The 25,213-nt window shown below is 41.2% G+C and overlaps 1 non-coding gene and 1 pseudogene across 1 annotated transcript; one reads left to right on the top strand and one right to left on the bottom strand.

Annotated features, from left to right (window-relative positions):
* Positions 1-16,199: 16,199 nt before the first annotated feature.
* Positions 16,200-16,282, bottom strand: Trnas-gga (transfer RNA serine (anticodon GGA)). Its single transcript is given in 2 exon segments — positions 16,200-16,231; positions 16,244-16,282. It is a non-coding gene; the product is annotated as a tRNA-Ser (tRNA).
* Positions 16,283-19,837: 3,555 nt separating this feature from the next.
* Positions 19,838-19,954, top strand: LOC126102533 (5S ribosomal RNA; annotated as a pseudogene).
* Positions 19,955-25,213: the final 5,259 nt, after the last annotated feature.

A 25,213-nucleotide genomic window follows, 5' to 3' on the forward strand; every position in this document is an offset into this window, starting at 1 on the left:
CGGTGTTCTTATTTCAATTTCCAGGAGTGTATATTTAACCAATGAATACCCGTTTATCATCTGCATTTCTTCTTGGTGTAGCAATTTTAATGGCCAGTAGTGCAGTTATTAAAGGTTGTATAGAAGTTTTTGCTGAACTGTACCAGTTGAAGTATATATATACATATATATATATATATATATATATATATATATATATATCAGTAGTATATATGTCAACTTATCTTGAGACTTTGACAGTTGTATATTTATTGAGCATTGTTGAAGTTTGGGAGCAATACATCGGCGGCCATTTATGTTTAAATTTTATACCATTCCAGACGGTCTGTTTAAGGGATTGTGTCTTTTATTGTTTAGGAGAATTTTATTAAGGGTTGTACATTGCTAAGCCGTCTTCCAACAGCTACAATCAGTGCCGTGTCTTGTGAGCATCCCGGTATTTGGATGAATGTTGTCCAATTGTGTAACAGTCAGCTAGGCTTGCAATTTGTTAGTACATTTCACAGCTGTTCTTATGTTTCATTTGATTGATAAAATTGTTTATTGAACCTGTTTTCACCTACGCCCAGTTCATGTGGCTTTTCAAGTTTTTGAGAACTTCGTGTTTCCGATTTTAATGCCCTGCTTTCAACGGTATCATTGTCAAAGTTTTTCCTTTCGAATGACTGGATCCTCTTCAACCTCTGCTCAGATTTATGGTTCCTTTAATAAGTTTCTAAGTTGTAAGCTAATATTGTCATTAAGTAATAAAGTGTATTGCACGAAACAACAAATGACAAATATGTGGATCCACCTTCCATGTTTTTCCCTTGAGGTATTCTAAGTCTAGTTGTGAGGTAGTACTAATAATCACATTTAAATTGCATGTCCTCCCACCTTGTCTTGTGATTTGTGGGATTCCGTATTTATTTAACGGTCATTGTCATTATTTTGGCTTTCGTGTAGCAGTTGGGAGTCATACTTGAAGCTGCATGCTTTCCCAGCTTTGCTTTGCTTGAACCAACAATTGTTAAGTTCTCTCATTCTTACACAATTTTACGTTTTTGCGCTTATTTTCCGCATTTACTTTATATTTCCTTCAGTTATAAGTATTTTTCACCCATTTTCATTTTTTAACCAGTTTGTTCACAACTATACTTATTTTTCCACTTATCTCTTATTTTATCCATTCCACTGTTGCCGACGTTGCGTCGATGTCATGATGCCCTCAGTCTGTCACAGTGCAGCATGTGTCCGAATTGTCTATCATTACTACTGGAGCAACCCCTCCTTAGTTTCACATTTCGTTAAAAATTTTAGAAAGCATTCCAACAATGGAGCATAGACTACAATAGGTACAAAATGTTAAAGTTGAATGAAACAGTTTGAATCGCAACAGAAGTTTATTTATTTAGACAACCGGGTTCGGTATATAATTTTGATCATCTTCAGGCCGCAAGCGGTTGGTGGCGATGGACAAAGTAATACCCGTAAGAGGCTGTAGCTGTGAGTGGTTGACGTTAATGTTCTTACGCATATTGCCCCGTCCACCATAACCACCAGCCTTTATCATAGCGCTTATACCCTTAGGATGGTCTAAGTCACAGACCGTTGCCTGTTGCCAACCTAAATAAACTTCCTTCTCATCTTTTATAGATGGGGCACCTGAGTGGGCTCCATAGGGAGAGGTTGCCGACTGTGTCTATTTTTTATAACAAATTATGTAACTGGAGGCAAAACTGTTAATAAGAATTTAATATTTCCTCACTCCCGTTATCAGAGGAGACTGCTACCAGGAACTTATGTAACTACTTTCATTATCTCAAAACATTACGTATTTTCGTATTTCTGCCGTAAACTCCACAATTTTCCACATTTTACTCAACTACTCGAGCTCTGCCCCGACATCATCTCAAAAACACATTCCATCACGCCACGATGTAGCGTCTCGACCTCGTGTAGCACGTGCGTTATGTCTCGTCGAGCCGCTGAGTCACTTCGTATTGCTTCCTATCACGTCGAGGTCATGAAGCAGCATACTCCCAATTTAGGTATCACTGTTAGGCCACCATTACATTACCAGTGTGTGTTTCGTCACAGTTTATGAATTAGAAACTATCACATTAGTAGAAGTAATGACGTCACGTCATATAACTGACTCATATCGAATTCTACAAGCACTATCGATTTCTAACCACTGTTAGCGTCTGTAATAGATATTCCACGGCACAGTAATTAGACCCTTAATAAATCACCCCTACATTCCAAAATTGGGTGACCTGAAAGTAAAATTCTGCTACTTCCAACCAAGGAATCTGTATGTGTAGCACGGCGTTGCAGAATCCACCTATAGAGATGGGGGCATCATCAGTAACACTTCCGGCAAAAAAAAAAAAAAAAAAAAAAAAAAAAAAAAAAAAAAAAAAAAAAAAAAAAAAAAGACGCTGCCTGAAGGACAGCACACAACTCAGACGCCGATGTGTAAGGTATATTCACTATCACCGTGCTAGCAATGGCCGAGATGTCTCATAATCTTTTGTGGCCTGGTGGCTGACACAAAAGGCACAGATGCTATACCACTTCTGGTCAATGGATCTCTCACCAGCGTTAGTAATGCTAAACAGATTCCTTGAGTGGAAATATCAAAGATTGCTCCTCGATTACAAGAAACTGCCCCCCCCTCCCCCCCCTCCCCCCCCCTCCATTTGCCGGTCGAGTGAGCCAAATGAGATGCTGTTAAGATATGGAAATCATCGAATGGCCACAGCCACCACCGGAGATCTGAAGGCGAACGAGAGAGCTCCACATGCTTGCCCAACACCACCCAGACCATCTTCTCAAGCATGGTAGAGAAATTAGCATTTTGTGTTTCTGAGTCATCAGCCTTCTGGCAGGTTTGATGCGGCCTGTCATGAATTCCTCTCCTGTGCTACAGCTTTTACCCTCTTAAGCTCCCTCTAGTAGCAAGGTTATTATTCATCGAGGTCTTAAAAGATGTCATGCCATCCTCTCCGTTCTTCTTGCAAATGTTTTCCATATGTTTCTTTCCTCACCGATTCTTCAGAGAATCTCCTCATTCCTTATTTAATTTCTGGTATGTAGCACCACAATTCAAAAACTTTGATTCTCTTCTATTATGGTCTTCTCACAGTCCATGTTTCAATGCCGTGTCCCAGACGTACAGACCCGAATATTACCAAACTATCGGTTTCATAACTCATGGTTATTTAGGCAAGAATGGAAAAACTGGTAGAAACCGACCTCGAGTAAGATCAGTTTGGGTTCCAGAAAAATTTTAGAACACGCGAGGAAATACTCACTTATATTAGAAGATTGATTAAGAAAAAGTAAAACAATGTTTGCAGCGTTTGTATATTTCGGTAAAGCTTTTGACAATAATGACTCGAATACACACTTTAAATCTGTGAATGTAGCAGCGGTGAAATACAAAGAACGAAAGGATATTTACAACTTGTACCCAATACCGACGGCGGTAATAAGAGTCGAGGGGCATGAAAGGGAAGCAGTGGTTTCGAAGGCAGAGCGACAGGATTGTAGCCTATCGTTGATGCTACTCAATATGTGCATTGAACAAGCACTAAAGGAAACCAAAGAAATATTGGAAGTGCGAGTTATGGATTAGAGAGAAGAGTAACAGTTTCGAGGTTGGCGATGACACTGTAATTCTATAAGAGACAGTAAACGACTTGGATGATCTGTTGAACGAAATGGACAGTTTTTTGCAAGGACTATGTAAAATGAACATCAACAAAAGCAAAACAAGGATAACGGAGTTTACTCGAATTAAATCAGGCGATACTGAGGGAATTAGACTGCGAAACAAGACGCTTAAAGTAGTAGATGAGTTTCGTTATCTGGGCAGCAAAATAACTGATGTTGGCCGAAGTAGAGAGGGTGTAAAACGTAGACTGACAGTCGCAAAAAAATATTTTCTGATGAAGAGAAGTTTGTTAACATCTAATACAGATTTAAGTGTTACAAAATCTTTTCTAAAAGTATTTGTATGGAGTGTAGCCATGTATGGAAATGAAACATGGATGACAAACAGTTTAAACAAGAAGATAGCAGAAGCTTATTAAATGTGGTGCTACAGAAGAATTCTCAAGATTGAGTGGATTGATCACGTGAATCGAAATGGGGGGAGGGGGACGGGGGGGGGGGGATAATTGTGACACAAACTGACTAAAACAAGGGATCGACTGGTAAGACAAGTTCTGAGACGTCAGGGTATGACCAATGTAGTATTGGACGGAAGTGTAGTAGATAAATATTGTGGAAAGAGACCAAGAGCTGAATACAGTAAGCAGATTGAGAAAGATGTAGGCTGTAGTAGTTTTTCTATCCACTGGATAGAGTAGGATGGTGAGCTGCACTAAACCAGTTTTCGAACTGAAGTCTACAACAACAACCAGTTTTTATTCCGTGTGATTCATCTGTTATTTGGAACTATAGACGTACTGTACTTGCACCACATACTGTATTTGAATCTTGCTGGTCCATATGCCCCCATAGCTGAGATAGATATAAATTTGTGGTATGTGAATGTGCTTCTTTTCTCTTTCGTAACAAACATAGGTAACACAATGCTTTTAAGTAGCCTGTTATGCGAGTATATAATACATTAAAGAGTGTACTCACTGAAATCGAAAATTTAAGAATTCCTCCGATAATTCAAAGCAACGTCACATTATGAACAACTTTTAAATTCAAATCTTCCTGATATTTGGCTGAACTATTTTTATATTGTGTGGAACCTTCAACCATATATAATGTATTGGTTTGGTATAGATTGGGTTAAGTCATTACAATGCATCTGGCTTGAGTTCATACGCTGTACCGATAGCAAGCAACATTTTCATTATTTCAAAACCAATAGGACAGATGAAAGGGAAATATACAGTAAGTACAAGGCTAAAATAAGTACCTCCTAAGCTTTCAGACGTATCTACTGTGCGAAGCAATGTGATTGGTGTAAGGTAAATATGTTACTTTATCAAAGTGAAAAAAATTGTTGGAGAATCTATGTGGCCAGTTTGCTGCTCTACAAGCAGGACAGACGAACCGCTGTTAGAGCGGTCTCCATCTAAGACATTCTCTTTATCGCTGTACTTAATATACAGAGAAGGTCCGAGGCAGGATGGAAATTTATGACCAATCATTCTTATTAGGACAATAAATTTTAATTACATATTAACATCCTGCGCGTGATTTATAGACACGTATGAACTGAGCACAGAAAGTTACGAGTAATTTGTACATTAATTACCTCCAGGACTTTTACGGAGGTTCTAAACGAAAGAGACGTTTTGGACGCACAACTGGGTAGCGTGGACTACCTTGTTTCCTCTTGTGCGAGATCACGAGATCCAAAAAAGAAGAGCAGTCCTGCTATTAAGGCAACTCAAATCGAGCTGATTGATTGTGCTCTCCGCTCGGCGAACCTGCTGCCAGTGATTACCATACGTGGGCTCATCCGGCCATTCCCAGGGTCGTTTGCGCAACGTAACGAAGACCCAGGCACCACCCACATAGTCCTTGGAGCCCTACGGGCGTGACCTGTGGCCACACGCACTATGATGCGTGGGAAAGAAATAGCCACCCACAAGACGCATATGCGTGGTCATGCGCTCGACTGCTTAAGCAATGCTATTACCACGAGTATTTTACAGCAGTTTCTAGACGACAAGAGGGAGAGAGTTTATTACAGCACACTGCATTGATTACCCGTAGCAAACACGTCTGTCCAAACGAATAATGCTTCTGTGAGTGGGTCTTGTTAAGCTCCTTCACCAGCACTTCCATTCGCATATAGCTCCACTTTAAACTGCTTTCCTTTGCAAACATCTTGTCATAAATGGTGAGCAAGTGTGCTTTCTTTAAGGATGCCGCAGTTGACTACTTAGTGCAGGAGGCGCATGAGACATTTCGCAGTTGCGCATTCGTCGTACGTAGTGAATAAAATTGTTGACCTATTGCGAACACACTCAGCTAAATACGTAACACAAATGAAACAAGGTACGTAGTTAACAGAGCGTACAGAAGAGAAACTACGGGGTTGAAGATAAGTGAATGAACTTACAAACTTTCGACGATTCAAAGAAAGGTGGCGAGAAAAGAGTTTCAAAAATGGTTCAAAGGGCTCTAAGCGCTTTGGGACTTAACATCTGAGGTCTTCAGACCCCAAGACTTAGAACTACTTAAACCTAACTAACCTAAGGACATAACACACATCCATGCCCGAGGCAGGATTCGAACCAGCGACCGTAGCAGCAGCGCGGTTCCGGACTGAAGCGCCTAGAACCACTCGGTCACAGCGGACGGCCAGAAAAGAGGTGCTCTGCAGGCAGTAGAAAATGTTAAGTTCAACCAACAGTGAAACAGATAATGGGAAGTAATATTGGTCTGGGATAAGTACAGCATTCAATTGTTTTGTGCTGATTTAAAACAAAAATTTCCCGCATATGACCTACCATAATTTTATACAGTGGACTCTCCGCAAATGATAATTTAGACAAAAGCAACACACAATGAAAGTAAGGTCAGTTTCACCAAATGGAGATCTAATCGAGAACTAGTAATGAACGTAAAGACAAAATCTTCTGAGACATCAGCTGGGTCACATTCTCTTCAAACTTCAGTGCTCTAGGTTTAGCTGCCCTTGTTGGGATTTTGTTCAGGATCCATGCGACTCCGTGGATGATGAGTATTGTCAGGAAATATTGCTACTTTACTGTGCTTTCTCAGATTTATTAATAACTTTCAGACTGCTATCAATGGGCCGTCGTCACTGGGTAAATACTGATAGACGACACCAAAAAAGAGATTCGATCCAAAATATTGGTTCCCTCCTAGTAACTATTTTATGTTCCTCGCTCGCCATGGCTGGGTGGTTACGTCCATGACAGTGGCCAGCCACAGAGACCGAAGCATGTGTAAGGGACGATCAAAAAGTTTCCGTTTGAGGGCGCTGTTACTGTTTGTATGCAAAGTAACTTGACTCCGACGCGGGTATACAAGTATCGACATATAGGTAAGGGATTACTGTGGCATTCGTGTCTTTCCGATGGGCGGCCGGTAAATGCGGAGACATGAACCATGTCAACGTTATCAGCAGATGCGTCGAAACAGGACCAACATGCTGTTACTCTTTTCTTGGCTGTTGGAGGACAGACACCGGTAGACATCCATCAAAGAATGAATAGCTGTGTTACTGTTTCATGACAAAATGCAAATATGTTAATGCTGAAGTTACCCTTACTCAAGTGGAAGACACTCGATCACCAGCTCTATATGCCTGATCTCTCTCCATGCATCTATCATGCCTTGGGTCCCTGAAAAATGGCCTTGAAGGATTGATTCCTGCCGAACGCAGATGTACAGCAGGTTGTTACAGAATTTTTCAGCAACAGGATGCGGTATTTTACCAAACAGGAGTCTTGAACCTGGTGCGCCAGTGGGTTGGCGGCCTCAGTGATCATGTATATTTTGCCTGACTGAACTGTACGGCCTTTGAATGGAAACCCTCCTATTTCAACTGCTTATGGATTTTTCTTCTATAAATATTACTTTCTCTGCCGATGTTTCGTATATTCTTAAAATCCGTATCCTGGAAACATTCATATAGGTGCCCTGTTAACGCTGAATTAATGATTTGTCTTAAATTCGTGCGACTTTCTTGTTCTTTAAGGCATTCTTTTATTGACCTTCCAGTTTCACCGGTATAGAATTTGCCACATACAACTTTCACTTTATACACTCCCATATTGTAGATGCGGTTAGGCACGTCTGATGTAGGCGTCTTATCTTAAACCACGTGATAAAAAGTACCCGGACACCGCCAAAAACACACGTTTTTCATATTAGGTGCATTGTTCTGCCACATATTGCCAGGTACTCCATATCAAATTTTGTGTTAGCAGAAGAGCCAACACCGTGTTACGAGTGGAGGCCGAAATGCATGCGTTTTGGCTCACACAGACGGGCGTGAGGAGGGAAGAACTACACTGACGTGAGGTCTGGAACATGACAATGAATGAGAATTCAGAAAGCGGACGTAATTAGTCTGATACTTAACTTTAATCCATTAAAGATTAACGTAGCTCTTGACAGTATATGATTCACAATATTATCTGTTTAGAATACATTTTTGAAGATAGTAATTATAGTAACTGAATATGGCGCCTTGCTGGGTCGTAGCAAATGACGTAGTTGAAGGCTATGCTAAAATGTCGTCTCTGCAAATGAGAGCGTATGTAGACAGTGAACCATCGCTAGCAAAGTCGGCTGTACAACTGGGGCGACTGCTAGTGAATCTCTCTAGTCTAGACCAGCCGTGTGGCGGCGCTCGGTCTGCAATCACTGATAGTAGCGACACACGGGTCCGGCGTATACTGACGGACCGCGGCCGATTTAAAGGCTACCACCTAGCAAATGTGGTGTCTGGTGGTGACACCACATCAACGACCTCAAAAGTCATTAGATGTCGTGAGACAGCAGAATGGAGCACTCCGCGGAACTCACGGACCTCGAACGTGGTCAGGTGACTAGGTGTCACTTATGTCATACGTCTGTACGCGAGATTTCCACACTCCTAAACATCCCTAGGTCCACTGTTTCCGATGTGGTAGTGAAGCGGAAACGTGAGGAGAGACGCAGAGCACAAAAGCGTACAGGCCGACTTCGTCTGTTGACTGACAGAGACCGCCGACAGTTGCAGAGGGCCGTAATGTGTAATAGGCAGACATCTACCCAGACCATTACACAGGAATTACAGACTGCATCAGGATCCATTGCAACAGGATGATTCCGTCCGACAGCATTCCTGGGCGTTTTGACCTAATGGCGCATCGCCGTTTCCGCTAAATGTCTTAATGGCGCTGCGCATTGCTTCTTGTTCCACGGTCGAGGAACTTGACGAGCAGAGGAAGCACGATATTGCACGTGAAGGCCTGAACGGTTAATATTCACGAATTCTTTCCTTCAAACTCTATTGTTGAGCTTTTTTATCATTTTCGTAATAATTTATTTTTCCCTCACCTATTCCTACGAAATGTGAAGTCCCTGAGGACTGTTAGGAATAAAATTAGCTTTTAAACGTATCTTGTATCCTAAGTTGCCTTCACTGATAATTATCCGCGCATTCCAAGCGCTAAAAGAATTTCACTGCTCTGAGGTCGCACACGGAAGAAAAACGGTGGGCTCACTGAATGAACACGTTACACAATTTGTTACAAAGCTGCAATTTCAACTGAGGTTTTACTTTCAGCACTATCACTATCTTCCCTTAAATTTTTGTAATATTGCTTCCAACTGCATTTATTTAATCATTTAATCACGTTAATAAACTCATTTTCATCGTATTTCATGTCCACACACATAATATCTGATTCCTAACAAGTCATAATACCAACTCCTACTGCAATCAAGATTCTGTTTCAAATGTGAAAGTAAAACTAATTCTACACACGACGAGTATCACTGATATAAAACTTAGATTGAACCTTACTTTCAATGGTAAGCAATAAGTTGTTATACTGACTATTACCGATTAACATTTAACTTGGATTGGTGCAAGCGGACGACAGAGGTTAACGCCAGACGAACTAACTCACTGTTGAAGCACGTTTTTGTTTGCAGTCCTTTCCAACGTGTGAAAAAAATAAAAATCTTCCTTCAGTATTACAGTCTGACCCATTATTGGGTAACGAGACTATTTTCCATTAGCTGATCGAATCAGCAAATTCACGGAATTTTTAGACAACTATAGCACTGGTGTTTTAAGAGTCAGTCTGTACCGCAGTTGATCTACGGGTTTTAGAACTTCCGGTATTCTTTTCAGGCAGTTGGGTATGTGTGAATTCTAATGGAACCAAACTGGTGAGGTCATCGGTCCCCAGACTCACAAACTGCTTAAACTAAGGTAAACTAATTTATGCTAAGAACAACACACAGACACACACACCCGAGGGAGGACTCGAACTTCCGGCCGTAGAGGCCGCGCAATCCGTGACATGGCGCCTCAAACCGCGTGACCACTCCGAGCGGCTTTTTCAGGCAATTCTATCATTACTGCTACTGGGTGCCGGTGAGTATCGACCCAATTAAAGCCCTGATAATCCTATACAATGAGCGGGAAATTCCTCGTTCTTTTTCTTTTCATTTGTTGTTATTGTTAATATCATTATTATTACCGCTCCGTTTTGTATTTCCAGGCCAGCAAACCCACTGTCCATCAGTGATTCCCTTAGGGAATGTTCCTCTAATGGCATGCTCTGTCACGGATCCGGAATGCCCGCATACGAATGTTCACGACGACTAGCTTTTGAGCTGGATGTTTGTGCGAACCTGCTTTAAATACTTGATTTGGTTGTGGGCTTTCTGCACATTCTGTGTCGTCAGGTTTTCAGTAGAAAAACACTTCTAAGTATGGGTGGCTGACCTATTCTTCATCTCCATTGTGAAGTTGATTTTCGGATAATTGTTGTTCAAAGAATCGTGGAATTTGTGTAGCTCTTACCTGTTGTACGACCGTATAGCAAATGTATCATCCTCATAGCAGAGACAGCGAGATGATTTTGTTTCCACTTACTTAATGCCATTTGCTTCATAATAATTTCAGGAGCTACAGGGGACAATACATCCCATTACGATCCCATCGCGTTGTTCATAAAATTCCACCCTGTACAGGATGTAACGCTTGTAAGTTATTTTTGGTATCTTGATATGTACACACGTCAATGTGTTTGTTTTGTTTTTCAGTATGTCAAACAGTCTTCCCACAAACACGTCACAAACTCTACGACCAGAACGTTTCCACATGTCCTTTGCTGCACACTAAGTGAGCTTCGCCTATCAGTATAACCCTTCTGAGTCCATACTTCATCACTTTCCTGACCTGCTGACCAGGGCCAAGTAAGCATTAATGAACTGCTCTTGCCACGTGTACTTGGAGGTACTAACCAGCCTAAAGACAAAAATAATGTCTCTGAGCACTATGGGACTTAACTTCCGATGTCATCAGTCCCCTATAACTTAGAACTACTTAAACCTCACTAACCTAAGGACATCACACACATCCATGCCCGAGGCAGGATTCGAACCTGCGAACGTAGCGGTCGTGCGGTTCCAGACTGTAGCGCCTAGAACCGCTCGGCCACCACGGCCGGCGCCTAAATACATACGACTCGTGATATCACAAATTATACAGCGAGAATCGGAATACTGCAGTAATTTTAAAGTTCGCAGACTTCATAGTTATTATTGCTAAATGTTTGAAATAATTGGACTAGTTGAATGGAATGGACCAACTAAAGACTGACGCAATGTTGAGTGGTAGAAGAGTAGCGTATACTACAGTAATGGAATTCTATACTTGCTGAATAAAAATACAATGGACTGAGAAAAACATAATAATAATATAATATAATAATATTTAATGAAAACTGTGTTAAATAAATATGTCCTTACTAATAACAGAAAAGGGTGCCTTTCGATGTGTACAGGAAATAACATACAGACAGTGCTGAATGGAATTGAGAAGTTGTATCTATTGCTACTTTTACGTAGATCAGGTCGGTGGAATATACAAAAGATTCAGAGGAAAAATTATCCTATTCTAAAAGTTTCATGCAGCTGCTTCGTCAAAATGATCTACATTGCTCGCTAAATGAACGACGTTTCGGTAGTGAAGCAAACGAAAGGGAGCCACAACTTTCGGAAAACTGTACTCCATTAGGGCTTGGTGGGCATATTTAGCAGCTGTGGTCTAATTGACTGTGGCATACTTTTTCTCGTACGTAACCGTTGCAAATTTGTTAACGTGAAGCAGGAGGCGTTCTCCTACAATTGCTTGCACTGACATTCATGCAGAGCTGTCTCTTTCGTTCAGATTTTGAAGCGTATTTTTATCAAAACAAACGTTGGCGGTAATTATTGACTACGCAAACAAAAATATCTAAGAGGATGTTTCATCTGCAGGCATGATTTTCGTATTCATCGAGAAGTGACACTATGCATCGATGTGGAATTGAGGAAGTAGTTAGCTAATGTGTTGGCCTAGATCAGGGCGTTGAAAGTGTCTATAAGTATTTGAAGTGCAGACTCTCCGAAGAATATAATTATGTACGAATTAATGAACTGGCAGAAAGACTAGGCAAGTTTTGGAACATATACAAAATCCTAATCAGAGAAAAGGACAAATTTCCTGTACAAGTACTGGAGCTTCCAAGAATGGTTCACTTGGTGTTGGGAAGAACACATGAAGAAAAATGTTGTTGGGCCATTCAATCACTATAACGTGTAACCCAGACTATAGGACATTTTTGACGTAGTGACTACGTAGAGGTAATGAGATTAATACAAGATAGTAAGACATGTCGGATAGCATCAGTCGAATTGAATAATCTTTGACTCGAAAACTAATTTTTTAAAAAAGAAGATTAAACATTTTCAGAAACTGGTGCTCGAGAATTCTCAGATATATGTCGTAAATCACGTCGCATGCAGTTGGGCATAAGAAATTTTTCAATCGCAGAATTTTTGTTGTTTCCCACCTCGATCTACTTAACGTCAGAAACGTACTTCGGACAACAGAAATCATTAGAAATATTAAGATATTTTTAGCCATGATACAAACACATTCCTCCCGATAAATGTCGGTGAAGTTCCTTAGTCAGTTACTTTCTACTATATATGCGTATATTGAATTTGCCGGATCTGGTACGACGAAATTTCACCCAAATAGTAGTGGCTACTAACCAGACGTGCTGCTTTCGCATGCTAACAACCCCATTAGGGTGACCATCAAAAAGAAAACCTTAAGAATTATTTTGTCTAAGCGGAGAATACTTAGGAGCGGATCATTTCCTCGTGTGCCTCCTTTCACATGGAGCAGAGGACTGGGTTATAGGCAACATACATTCCTTATGCACATGGCAGATGCCTGCACCCTTATCCCCTCATGGACATAACTCTTTATGAAACGACGTTTAGCGTCGCCAGGAAGCGTCAGAGAAGATTTAGCCTCTAACAAAAGTAGATGCAGGATGGCATATATGGGATGACGAGGCAGGCCATATTCAAGATCACGTGCACAGAGGCTGCTCAACAATGGACCAAGAAAAGACAAGAAAAAAAGACGATTTGGTAATTAACGAGAAGAAGCACGTAAGTTCTCTATTCTTCGTGTTCCGCTATTCAACCTAAGAAGAGAGGTCTGATCCATGCCCTGCGACTGTACACGATACTTTCGTCATAATGTCATATTCATACCGTATTTTGCCCAAGATAGTTTCTGTGGCAACAGTACACTTCGTTAACGCAGATGTCGCCTCCATACCTTGCTCATGTAGCAGAATGGAGCACTTGCTGCTACTTCCATACGTATTCAGCGAGGGGATGACAAAGCTGTTTGATGGAAGGCTTCCAATTTTTTGCCGATGTCTACGAATGGAAAACTGGAGCTAGGTATAACGAAGCAAAAAAGATAGACGTGAACCATCCCGAGAAAGCCTACGTACATCGAATCGGCTTCAGATTGTGACTCTGTGAATATACTACAACCCCAACGTATCATTCCCTTAGGGATTGTGAAAAAGAAGATTAGATCAATTAAATCACGCACAGAGGCATTTAAATAACCATTCTCCCTGAATGTAATGAGAAAGAAATTAAAAACTGGTACCATGGGCCATAACCTCCGCCGGCCCTGCGCAGTGATTTGCTGAATATATATGCGGATGTACACCTTCAACTACACGCACATCTTTACTCCGGTGTGTGGTACTTTGTGTCCAGTATCACTACCACCTTTTTCCCGTTCGAGTCGCGTATGGTCCGCGGGAAGAACGATGGCTGTTAATTTTATCTTCATGGTCTTTTCGTGAGATTTACGTAGGAGGAAGCAATTATTTCTTGCCGCTTCTAGGAATGGAGGCACCCGGAACCTTGAAAGTAGACCGTAACGCGATGCAGAGCGCCTCTTTTGCAGCGTCTGGCATTCGAGTTGGCTGGGCGTCTCCGTGACGTTTTCGCATTTAGTAAATGACCTTTTAACGAAGCATACTGCTCTTCCTACGTCCTCAATTATTTTCTGGCTGTATTCTAATCTGTGTCTTCCTCTCCAATTTTTGTCGTCTAGTACCATGGAAGCCATTCGCTGATGTCTTAACGGATGTCCTATCATTCTGTCCATCCTCCTTGTCAGTGTCTTCCATATATTCCTTTCCTCTTCGACTCTGTGCAAAACCTGCTCAATCCTTACCTTATCAGTCCACCTAATTTTCAACATTCGTCTGTAGCAACACATCTAAAACGCTTATATTCTCTTTTGTTCCGGTTTTCCCACAGTCCAGTTCATGCTGTGCTCCAGACGTACATTCTCAGAAATTTGTTCCTCAAACTAAGAATTACGTTTGACATTAGTAGACAGCTCTTGGCCAGAAATACCCTTCTTGCAAGTTCTAGTCTGCTTCTGATGTCTTCGTTGAGCCGTCCGTCGTGGGTTATCTTGTTTACTATAAAAAAATTCATCATAAGAATAAATCTTATGTAAACATTGCACTGTGTATTCTTCCACGTTTGCTGCAACCTCATTGGACTTTCGTTTCACGTGGGACTGCAGCCAAGCTGTCTCGAGTACTGTCAAGTACGATAATAAGGGTACGTTTTGTGTTGTGCGTTACGCGCACATCGACTTAGCGACAATACAGGACAACAGCTTTACCGGCGCATTTAACATGGGCAGCACTAGCCGGTCAGCTGGTACAACTAGCCAGCAGTGATGTGCCAGCTGCAGTTTACACGTAAAAAGAGACGAGCAGAGGAGCCATGCAGCTTCGAATTTCATTTAATTTTTAAGTAGAATGAATTAATACACTGCAAATCTCCCACAATACGCTCCTTAGACGACTACACGCAAACCGCAACACGTTATCAAATGGTTCAAATGGCTCTGACAAGGGAACCTCCCCATCGCACCCCATTCAGATTTAGTTATAAGTTGGCACAGTGGATAGGCCTTGAAAAACTGAACACAGATCAATCGACGAAACAGGAAGAAGTTATGTGGAACTATGAAAAAATAAGCAAAATATAGAAACTGAGTAGTCCATGCGCAAGATATGCAACATAATGGCCAGAGTTAAGACAGGAGCGCCGTGGTCCCGTGGTTAGCGTGAGCAGCTGCGGAACGAGAGGTGCTTGGTTCAAGTCTTCCCTCGAGTGAAAAGTTTAATTTTTGATTTTCAGACAATTATCAAAGTTCAGGCACTCACACATAATCAAATTCGCTCTCCGATATTCCAGGACATGTTCAGATTTCCTTGGACATATGCAGGATTTGATGGTCTACACACGGAAAAATTTGAAAACGTTAAAAACATATATTTTGACAGAGCACAGGGAAAACTGTGCGACTGTGAAACTGTTGCATTCATTTGTTGTAGTTAATGTGACAAACTCTTATGTTTTCATCACTTTTTTGGGAGTGATTATCAGATCCCCAAGAAAATCTAAATGCGGGCAAGGTAGAAGGATCTTTTTACCCATTCGACAAGTGTACAAGTTAGGTGGGTCGACAACATATTGCTGTCATGTGACGCACATGCCGTCACCGTTGTCGTATAGAATATATCAGACGTGTTTTCCTGTGGAGGGATCGGTTGACCGATGACCTTGCGATCAAATGTTTTCGGTTCCTATTCGAGAGGCACGTCCTTTCGTTTACCAATCGCACGGTTTTGCGGTGCTGTCGCAAAACACAGACGCTAAACTTATTACAGTGAACAGAGACGTCAATGAATTAACGGACAGATCATAACTTAAAAATAAGTAAACTTTTCACTCGAGGGAAGACTTGAACCAAGGACCTCTCGTTCGGCAGCTACTCACGCTAACCACGGGACCACGGCGCTCCAGTGTTTACAATAGCCATAGTGTTGCCTATACTGCGCATGGACTACTCAGTTTGTATATTTTGCTTATTTTTTCATAGTTCCACACAACTTCTTCCTGTTTTCTCGATTGATCTGTTTTCAGTTTTTCAAGGTCTACCCACTGTGCCAACTTACAACTAAATCTGAGGGGGGTGCTATGGGGAGGTTCCCTTGTGAGCACTATGGGACTTAACTTCTGAGGTCATCAGTCCCCTAGAACTTAGAACTACTTAAACCTAACTAACCTAAGGACATGACACACATCCATGCCCGAGGCAGGATTCGAACCTGCGACCGTAGCGGTCGCGCGGTTCCAGACGTAGCGCCTACAACCGCTCGGCCACTCGGGCCGGCCAACACGTTATCGTTTACAATTAATTTACTATTGTAATTAAAAACAAGAATGATGGAAATTCCTGACTTAACCACAGGTTAATTTTTCTGCATAAGCTGTAAGAGTGTACTGAAGGATTTCACCATACAGTTAAATACTGAAGCCACTGAAGGCATTACAGTCAGTAGTCTAGTAATCTCTTAGCACCTTCCTTATCCGAATACGAGAAATACATTTCAGTTCTGGAAGTGGCGCCTGCTACGTTGATAACTAGCCTGTCAACAACAGAATCTACGAAGCCAATCAAGCGCAGCATTTTCTATTCGTATGTTATGACGAGCCGTTCTATACCCCGCCAACGTTCTGCAGTGCCGTGTGGGAAAGCTGCGAGCGTTAGTTGCAGTACGTCTGGCAGCTTAACAGTCTTGTTACTTGTCGGGCCAAATACGCAGTTTGGCTCCAGATCAGTTCTGTTGGGTTCATATTGAAACGGTACAGTAGCAAATATAAAACAAAATGCAGCATTTGTATGATGTTCTCGATGCTGTGAAAATAATTTTTTTTTATGTTTCTAAAATACTTATCAACCTCTGTAGTATAAAACGATGTATATAGTCCAAATAAGAGGATGTGAGTAATTGCCTTAAAAGTTAAATTGTTACATTTCTTAATTTAATCAACTTTTATGAACAGTCTTTCATAAAACATCGATAATTAAGAATTTGTATTTGAAATGGAAACAGGAATTTCTCTTCCAGTATGTAATTAGAAATAATTAGACGTGCATTATTCATAAAAGATGATGATGAGTTTTATAATTATGAAATGTGCGTATTTCAAACTGAACGACATGAAGAAAATGATAATGGGGAGGTTTATAGCTATGCACGAATAACGGCATATTGTTCACCGACTACGCTACACGTTCAAACTGGGTTTGCTTATCCACTGCATTGTGTATAGCCAGCGAAAACTTCAAAGCCGATTATCTCCCTAAATTTATGAAAAACCTTAAGAACAGCATATTTTTCGACTCTTTTTAACCATGTTCCATGCGCGTATTTCACTACGGAACAGAAAGCAGCCTCAGCCATTTTTATACTGCGCATGAATAGCGCGAAAATCAGAGCACAACGCAGCAGAGGTTGTGACTGTACACGATTTTTGAAATTAAAGCTATGTAACTAAAGCGTGATTAAGAAAAATGTTAATGGATGTTAATACTTCTGATTATCTTAAAGTTTCATTTAACATAACTTAGTAATAAGCTATATAATACATTAGTAGGACCTACTTTCGAGAGTGTAACAACACCAGTGAACGCGTGCTACGACTTCTGACCAGTTATCACGTTTCTGTTTGTTTACATGAGGGTTATTCTTACCATGAACGGTTTATAGATAGTAGAATTCCTTAACTTTATCTACTTAGTGGCCGTCAATTCTGATGTTAAGTTTCTCGGTGCTCTCATTTCTACTAGATCTCATTACTTAAATCAGCAAATAGTATCTTTGACATCCTTTCACCTTGAATTTTAATTCCACGCCTGAACCTTTCTATTTCCATCTTTGCTTCTTCGATTTACAGATTCTGCAGTAGGGGCGAAATAGCAAATCCCTGTCTTACATCATTTTTAACTTGAGCACATCGTTGTTGGTCGTCCAATCTTATTATTCCCTCTTGGCTCTTGCACATTTAGTGTATTATCCATCTCTCCTTATAGCTTACCCTTGTTTTTCTCAGAATTTCGAACATCTTCCACGATTTTACATTGACAAACGGTTTTTTCTGGTCGACAAATCCCCTGCGTGTCTCTTCACTTTTCTCTAGCCTTGCCTTTATTATCAATCGCAAGGCCAGAATTGCCTCTCTGTCGCCTTTACCTTTCCTAAAATCAAACTGATAGTCTTCTAAAACATACATAATTTTCATTTCCATTCTCCTGTATATTATTGATGTGAGCAACTTGGCTGCATGAGCTGTCAAGCTGATTATCGATAATTCTCGCACTTGCAACCTACGGAATTGTGTGGACGATATTTTTCCGAAAATCAGATGGTGTGTCGGCAGACCCATACATTCTACACACCAACGTCGACAGTCGGTTTATTGCCACTTCACCCAATAATTTTAGAAATTCTGCTGGAATGTTAACGATCCCTTCTGGCTTCTCTTAAATCCAATTCCAATACTAGATCCCCTATTTTTTTCTAAATCGACTCCTGCTTCTTCTTCTATCAATCAGACCAATCGTCCCCTTCATAGAGGTCTTCGACGTATTCTTTCCACCTATCCGCTCCCTCCTCTGCATTTAACAGTGGAACTCCCGTTACACTCTTAATGCCACCACCATGAATTTTAATTTCACCGAAGATTGTTTTGACTTTCCTGCATGCTGAGTCACTCCTCCCATTAATCATTTCGCTTTTTACATTTTTCATACAGCCATTTTGTCTTAGCTTCCCTGCACTCCCTAATTCTTTCATTCCTTAGAAATCTGTATTTCTTTGTTATGGAATTTCACTGAATCTTTTGTACTACCTTCTTTCATCGATCAACTAAAGTGTTTCTTCTGTTACCAATTGTTTCTTCCCATTTACTTTCTTTGATTTTATGATTTTCTTTCCAGCATCTGTGATTGTCGTTTTTAAAGATGTCCATTCCTCTTCAACTGTACTAGCTACTGAGCTGTTCCTTATTGCTCTGTCTATAGCCTTAGAGAACTTCAAGCTTATCTCGTCTTTCCTTAGTACTTTCGTACCCCACTTCCTTGTGTATTGATTCTTCCTGACTAATCTCTTGAACTTCGGACTAGTCTACATGGTGAATTGAGTCAATATCTCCTCCTGGGTACGCCTTACAATCCAGTGTCTAATTTTTTAATGTCTGTCTGAGCATCATGTAATCTAACTGAAATCTTCCCGTATCATCCGGCCTATTCCTTGTATACCTCCTCTTGGGATTATTGTACAGAGTATTCGCTAATACTAGCTGTATTTCATTAGAGAACTCTTTTAGTCTTTGTCCACTCTCGTTCATTATTCAAAGCCCATATGAATACACCAAGCAGATTCAGAAGGATGTAGGTTGCAGTAGGTACTGGGAGATGAAGAAGCTTGCACAGGATAGAGTAGCATGGAGAGCTGCACCAAACCAGTCTCAGTACTGAACACCACAACAACAACATTCTCCTGTAACAGTTTCTTCTACTCCTTCCTCTACAACAGCATTCCACTCCCCCATGACTATTAGATTTTCATCTCCTCTTACGTACTGTATTACCCTTTAAGTATCCTCATATAAGTTCTCTATCTCTTCAGCTATTGTCGATTCTGATAAGATCAACCCAGCCACTGAAATGTTCACAATAACACACTCTCTGCCCTACCTTTGCATTCATAACGAATCCTACGCAAGTTATTCTATTTTCCGCTGATGTTGATATTGCTCTATACTCATCTGACCAGAAATCCTTGTCTTCATTCCACTTCACTGCACTGACCCCTCCTATATCTAGATTGAGCCTTTACATTTCCCTTTTTAGATTTTGTAGCTTTCCTATCACATTCATGGCAACGGTCTTGCCGCAGTGGATACTCCGGTTCCCGTGAGATCACCGAAGTTAAGCGCTGTTGGGCGTGGCCGGCACTTGGATGGGTGACCATCCAGCCGCCATGCGCTGTTGCCATTTTTCGGGGCGCACTCAGCCTCGTGATGCCAATTGAGGAGCTACTGGACCGAATAGTAGCGCCATCGGTCAAGAATACCATCATAACGACCGGGAGAGCGGTGTGCTGACCCCATGCCCTTCCTATCCGCATCCTCCGCTGAGGATGACGCGGCGGTCGGATGGTCCCGGTAGGCCACTCGTGGCCTGAAGACGGGGTGCTTTCTATCACATTCAGGCTTCAGACAGACCACGCCCCGAGTCGTAAAACGCTATCCTTTCGCTGTCATTGAGTCTTTTTCTCATGGTAATCCCTTGGAGTCCCCTCCTGGAGTTCCGAATATGGGTTATTTCTGAAGCTTTGCCCAATAGAGAGGTGATCATGACACTTTTTGAATTACACGCCACTTGTCCTGTGGATACACAGTATGTGATACCTGGTACGGATCCCATACTGATGACCAAAATTCGAGTATTCGTGAAACGAGTGTTCTGTTAGCCGACGGACATTTCATGAGAATTTTTCCAATAAATCTCGGTGTGGCATCTGCCTTACAATTAATTTCATGTGGTCGTTCCATTTTCGAGAAATTTTTGGAAGTAACTGCTTCCAATGATTCTTCAGCAATTTTGTGATCATACAATAAGTCTTATACCTATGTATTTTCAATGCGTTACATTTGTTTATGTTGAGGATCAATTGCCACTCGCTGCCCGAAACGTCGATCCTCTCTTTCTACGATGGCATCATCCGCCAAAAGCCTCTGAATTTACGACGTTATCTAATACGTCGTTTGTGTATATTGTCAAACCAATGGTGATGTAACACTTCCTTGGGACACGCCCTAAGTTACGTTTACGTTTGAAGATTTCTCTCCATTCAGAATGACGGGGTATATATTGTTGGCTACAAACTGTTCAGTCTAGTCACTAATTTATTATAATATTCCATACGCTCGTATTTTGTTTAGCAAGCGGCAGCGAGAAACTATATCTAATGCCTTTCAGAAGTCAAGAAACACGCTATCTTCCTGGGGGCCTATATCTATTGCTTTCTGTGTCTCGTGGACTGAGAGAGCTGGGTTTCACGCGATCATGGTTTTTGGAAACCACGTTGGTCCCTACAGAGGAGATTTCGGCATTCCAGTAGTTTCATAATACGCGAGCGTAAAACATATTTCAGAATTCTACAACAGACCGATGTCAGAGATGTAAGCCTAGAGCCTTGTGCGTCTGATCGACCACCTTTCTTGAAAACGGGAATGATAGTAAATGCAGAACGTGGAACTAGTAGTTTTGCTGTTCCCCAGTTTCAGCTGATACGAAAAATTTTTAAAAGTATGTACAGATTCTTGTTTATTGACTGCAATGATACATTTAACTAGCTGTATGTGTTTCTTCATCAGTCCATATTAGTAACTTTTCCAACAATGCTTCATTTTTATTACACTTACATAACAAATCACAAAGGATGCGTCGAAAGAAACGCAGAAAGAGGGGTCGATTGGAGCTTTCGCAGTTTTGCCAGAGGCGCCGTATCATTCAGTACGCTGCTGCTCTGATGTGAATCACTTCTGGGTAAAATTTAGAGGGTGTTTAACTGGCAAAAGGACTGATCTTTGAACGTGATGACGGTGAGCTACTTCAGCACAAGTTATTGGTTTCCCTATTCGTTTTTGTATTTATTAAAACCAGATCATGCCTAGAATTAGCTGCAATCTAGAGTTGACAGTGCATTTCCTGAAAGGTATCTCGGAAAAAATGTAGAAATAAGAGTTACTTCTCTTCTAGATCTTTTTCGAGATTCCATCGAGGAAATATCCCGTCACCTCCCGACTGCAACTAATCTTAGGAGTGAAGTTAGTCTCATAAGTGCTGAGAGAAAGGAGTGCCGAGGTTGGTAGATGGCTAATCAGCTGTTTATCTTTATGATTTTATTTTTTATTCTCGTTTTTATTTTTTTGTGTCATCTGTCTTCTGACTGGTTTGATGCGTATCTTCACGAATTTCTCGCCTGTACAAATCTCTTTATCTTACAGTACCACTTGCAGCCTATGTCTTTTCCACGCCGATTCTGCAGAGCACCTCATTCCTTACGTTATCAGTCCACCGAATTTTCTACATTCTTCCTTAACACCACATCTGAAATGCATCGATTCTCTTCTTTTCCTATCTCCTCGCAATCCATGTCTCACCATAAAGTGGTGTTTTCCAATCGTATATTCTCGGAAATATCTTCCTCACATTAAAGCCTATGACCGATACTAATACACTTCTCTTGGCCACAAATGCCGCTTTACTACTCTGATTTTTACGTCTTCATTACTCGGTCCGCCATGGGTTATTTTGATACCTAAGCAGCAGAATTCCTTAACTTCGCGACCACTACTCACCAGATTAAGTTTCGCTGTGTTTTCATTCCTGCTAATACTTGGTCGTGGGGTAGCGTCTTTGATTCATGGTCCAAACGTCTTCGGTTCCTGGTTAGAATCTCGCCACTGCTTAAATTTTGATTAATAAGTACCACTGGTGGCCGAAGACTTCGGCATAATAAGTCACCCTCATTCTGCCAACGGCCTTGTCAAAGAGTGCGGAGGAGCGGACAGAGGTTCAGGGCACTCTCTTGTCCTAGGGGTGGGAAACTGCTCCTGGAGGTGGAAGAATCAACAAAGATCAACGGCACGACGATGCAAAAGGCAATGGAAACCACTGCATTAAAGATACGGAACGTGTAATGGAAAAAGTGCCATGATGATCTCTTCTTTGGCAAAAGATTCGGGAACAGTCCCCCATTCGAATCTCCGAGAGGACCTCCCAACGGGGTGGTTACCATGAGGAAAAGATTGAATAGTCAACGAAATAATAACATTCTACGAGTCGGGGCGTGGAATGTCAGAAGCTTGAACGTGGTACGGAGATTATAAAATCTTAAAAGGGAAATGAAAAATCTCAGTCTAGATATTGTAGGAGTCAGTGAAGCGAAGTGGAAAGAAGACAAGGCTTCTGGTCAGATGAGTATCGGTGATATCAACAGCAGCAGAAAATGGTATAACGGGAGTAGGATTCGTTATGAATAGTAAGGCAGGGCAAGGAGTGTGTTACTGTGGACAGTTCAGTGACAGGGTTATTCTTATCAGAATCGACAGCAAACCAACACCGACACGATAGTTCAGGTATACATGCCGACATCACATGCTGAATATGAAGAGCAAATGGCTCTGAGCACTATGGGACTTAATATCTATGGTCATCAGTCTGAATATGAAGAGATAGAGAAAGTGTATAAGAATGTTGAAAGGGTAATACAGTATCTAAAGGGAGATGAAAATCTAATAGTCATGGGGTACTGGAATGCAGTTGTAGAGGAAGGAGTAGAAGAAAAGGTTACAGGAGAATATGGGCTTGGGACAAGGAATGAGAGAGGAGGAAGACTAATTGAGTTCTGTAGGAAACTCCAGCTAGTAATACCTAGTACTCTGTTCAGGAGGAGGTATATTTGGAAAAGAACGCGTGATACAGGAAGATTTCAGTTGAATTACATCATGATCAGAGAGAGATTCCGAAATCAGATACTGGATTGTAAGACGTAGCCAGGAGCAGATATAGACTCAGATCACAACATAGCAGTAATGAAGAGTAGGCTGAAGTTTAAGACATTAGTCAGGAAGAATCAATACGCAAAGAAGTGAAATACAAAAGTACTAAGAAATGACGAGATACGCTTGAATTTATCTAATGCTATAGACAGAACAATGAGGAACAGCTCAGTAGCCTGTACAGTTGAAGAGGAATAGACATCCCTATAAAGGGTGACAAGAGATGTTGGAAAGGAGAACATAGGTGCAAAGAAGGTAAATGCGAAGAAATCTTGGGTAACACAAGAAATACTTCAATCCATCGATGAAAGGAGGAAGTACAAAAATGTTCCGTGAGACTCAGGAATACAGAAATACAAGTCACTGAGGAACGAAATCAATATGAAGTGCATGGAAGCAAAGAGGGAATGGCTGCATGAAAAAAGGGAAGAAATCGAAAAAGAAATGATTCTCGGTAGAACTGATCAGCATACTGGTACGTCAAAACGACCTTCGGTGACAGTAAAAGCAGGGGTGATACCATTAAGAGTGCAACCGGAATTCCACTGTTAAAAGCAGAGGAGAGAGCAGATAGTTGGAAAAAATACGTTGAAAGCCTCTATGAAGGGAACGATTTTTCTGATGTGATAAAAGAAGCAACAGGAGTCAATTTAGAAGAGATAGGGGCCCCAGAATTAGAATCAGAATTTGAAACAGCTTTAGAGGACTTAAGAACAAATAAGACAGAAGGGATGGATAACATTCCATTAGAATTTCGAAAATCGTTGGGGGAAGTGGCAACAAAATTATTCAGGTTGGTGTGTAGACTGTATGAGTCTGGCGACATACCATCTGACTTTCGGAGAAACATCATCCACACAATTCGGAAGACGGCAAGAGCTGAGAAGTGCGAGAATTACCGCACTATCAGCTTCACAGCTCATGCATCCAAGTTGCTGACAAGAATTATATACAGAAGAATGGAAAAGAAAATTTAGGAAGCACTAGATGACGATCAGTTTGGCTTTAGGAAAGGTAAAGGCACGAGAGAGGCAATTCCGACGTTGCGGTTAATAATGGAAGGAAGACTAAACAAAAATCAAAACACGTTCATAGGATTTGTTGACATTTTCATGGTTCGACAATGTATAATCGTGCAAGATGTTCGAAATATTGAGAAAAATGGGGTAAGCTATAGGGAGAGAGCGTCATATACAAAATGTATAACAGCTAAGAGGGGATAATGAGAGTGGACGACCAAGAACTGTGCTCGTATTAAAAAGGGTGTAAGACAAGCATGTAGTCTTTCGCCCCTGCTGTTCAATCTGTACATCGAGGAAGCAATGATGGAAATAAGAGAAAGGTTCACGTGTGGAATTAATATTCAAGATGAAAGGGTATCAAGGATACGATTCGCTGATGACATTATCATCCTGAGTGAAAGTGAAAAAGAATTACATGATCTGCTGAATGAAATGAACAGTCTAATGAACACATAGACTGAGAGTAAATCGAAGAAAGACGAAGGTAATGAGAATTAGTAGAAATGAGAACAGCGAGAAACTTAACATCAGGTTCGGTGGTCTCGATGTAGAGGAAGTTACGGAATTCTGCTACCTAGGCAGTAAAATAACGAGTGACGGACGGACCAAGCACGACATCAAAAACAGACTAGCAATGGCGAAAAGGGCATTCCAGGCCAAGA

The sequence above is a fragment of the Schistocerca cancellata genome, chromosome 9 (assembly GCF_023864275.1).
Source record: "Schistocerca cancellata isolate TAMUIC-IGC-003103 chromosome 9, iqSchCanc2.1, whole genome shotgun sequence".
Lineage (NCBI taxonomy): Eukaryota > Metazoa > Arthropoda > Insecta > Orthoptera > Acrididae > Schistocerca > Schistocerca cancellata.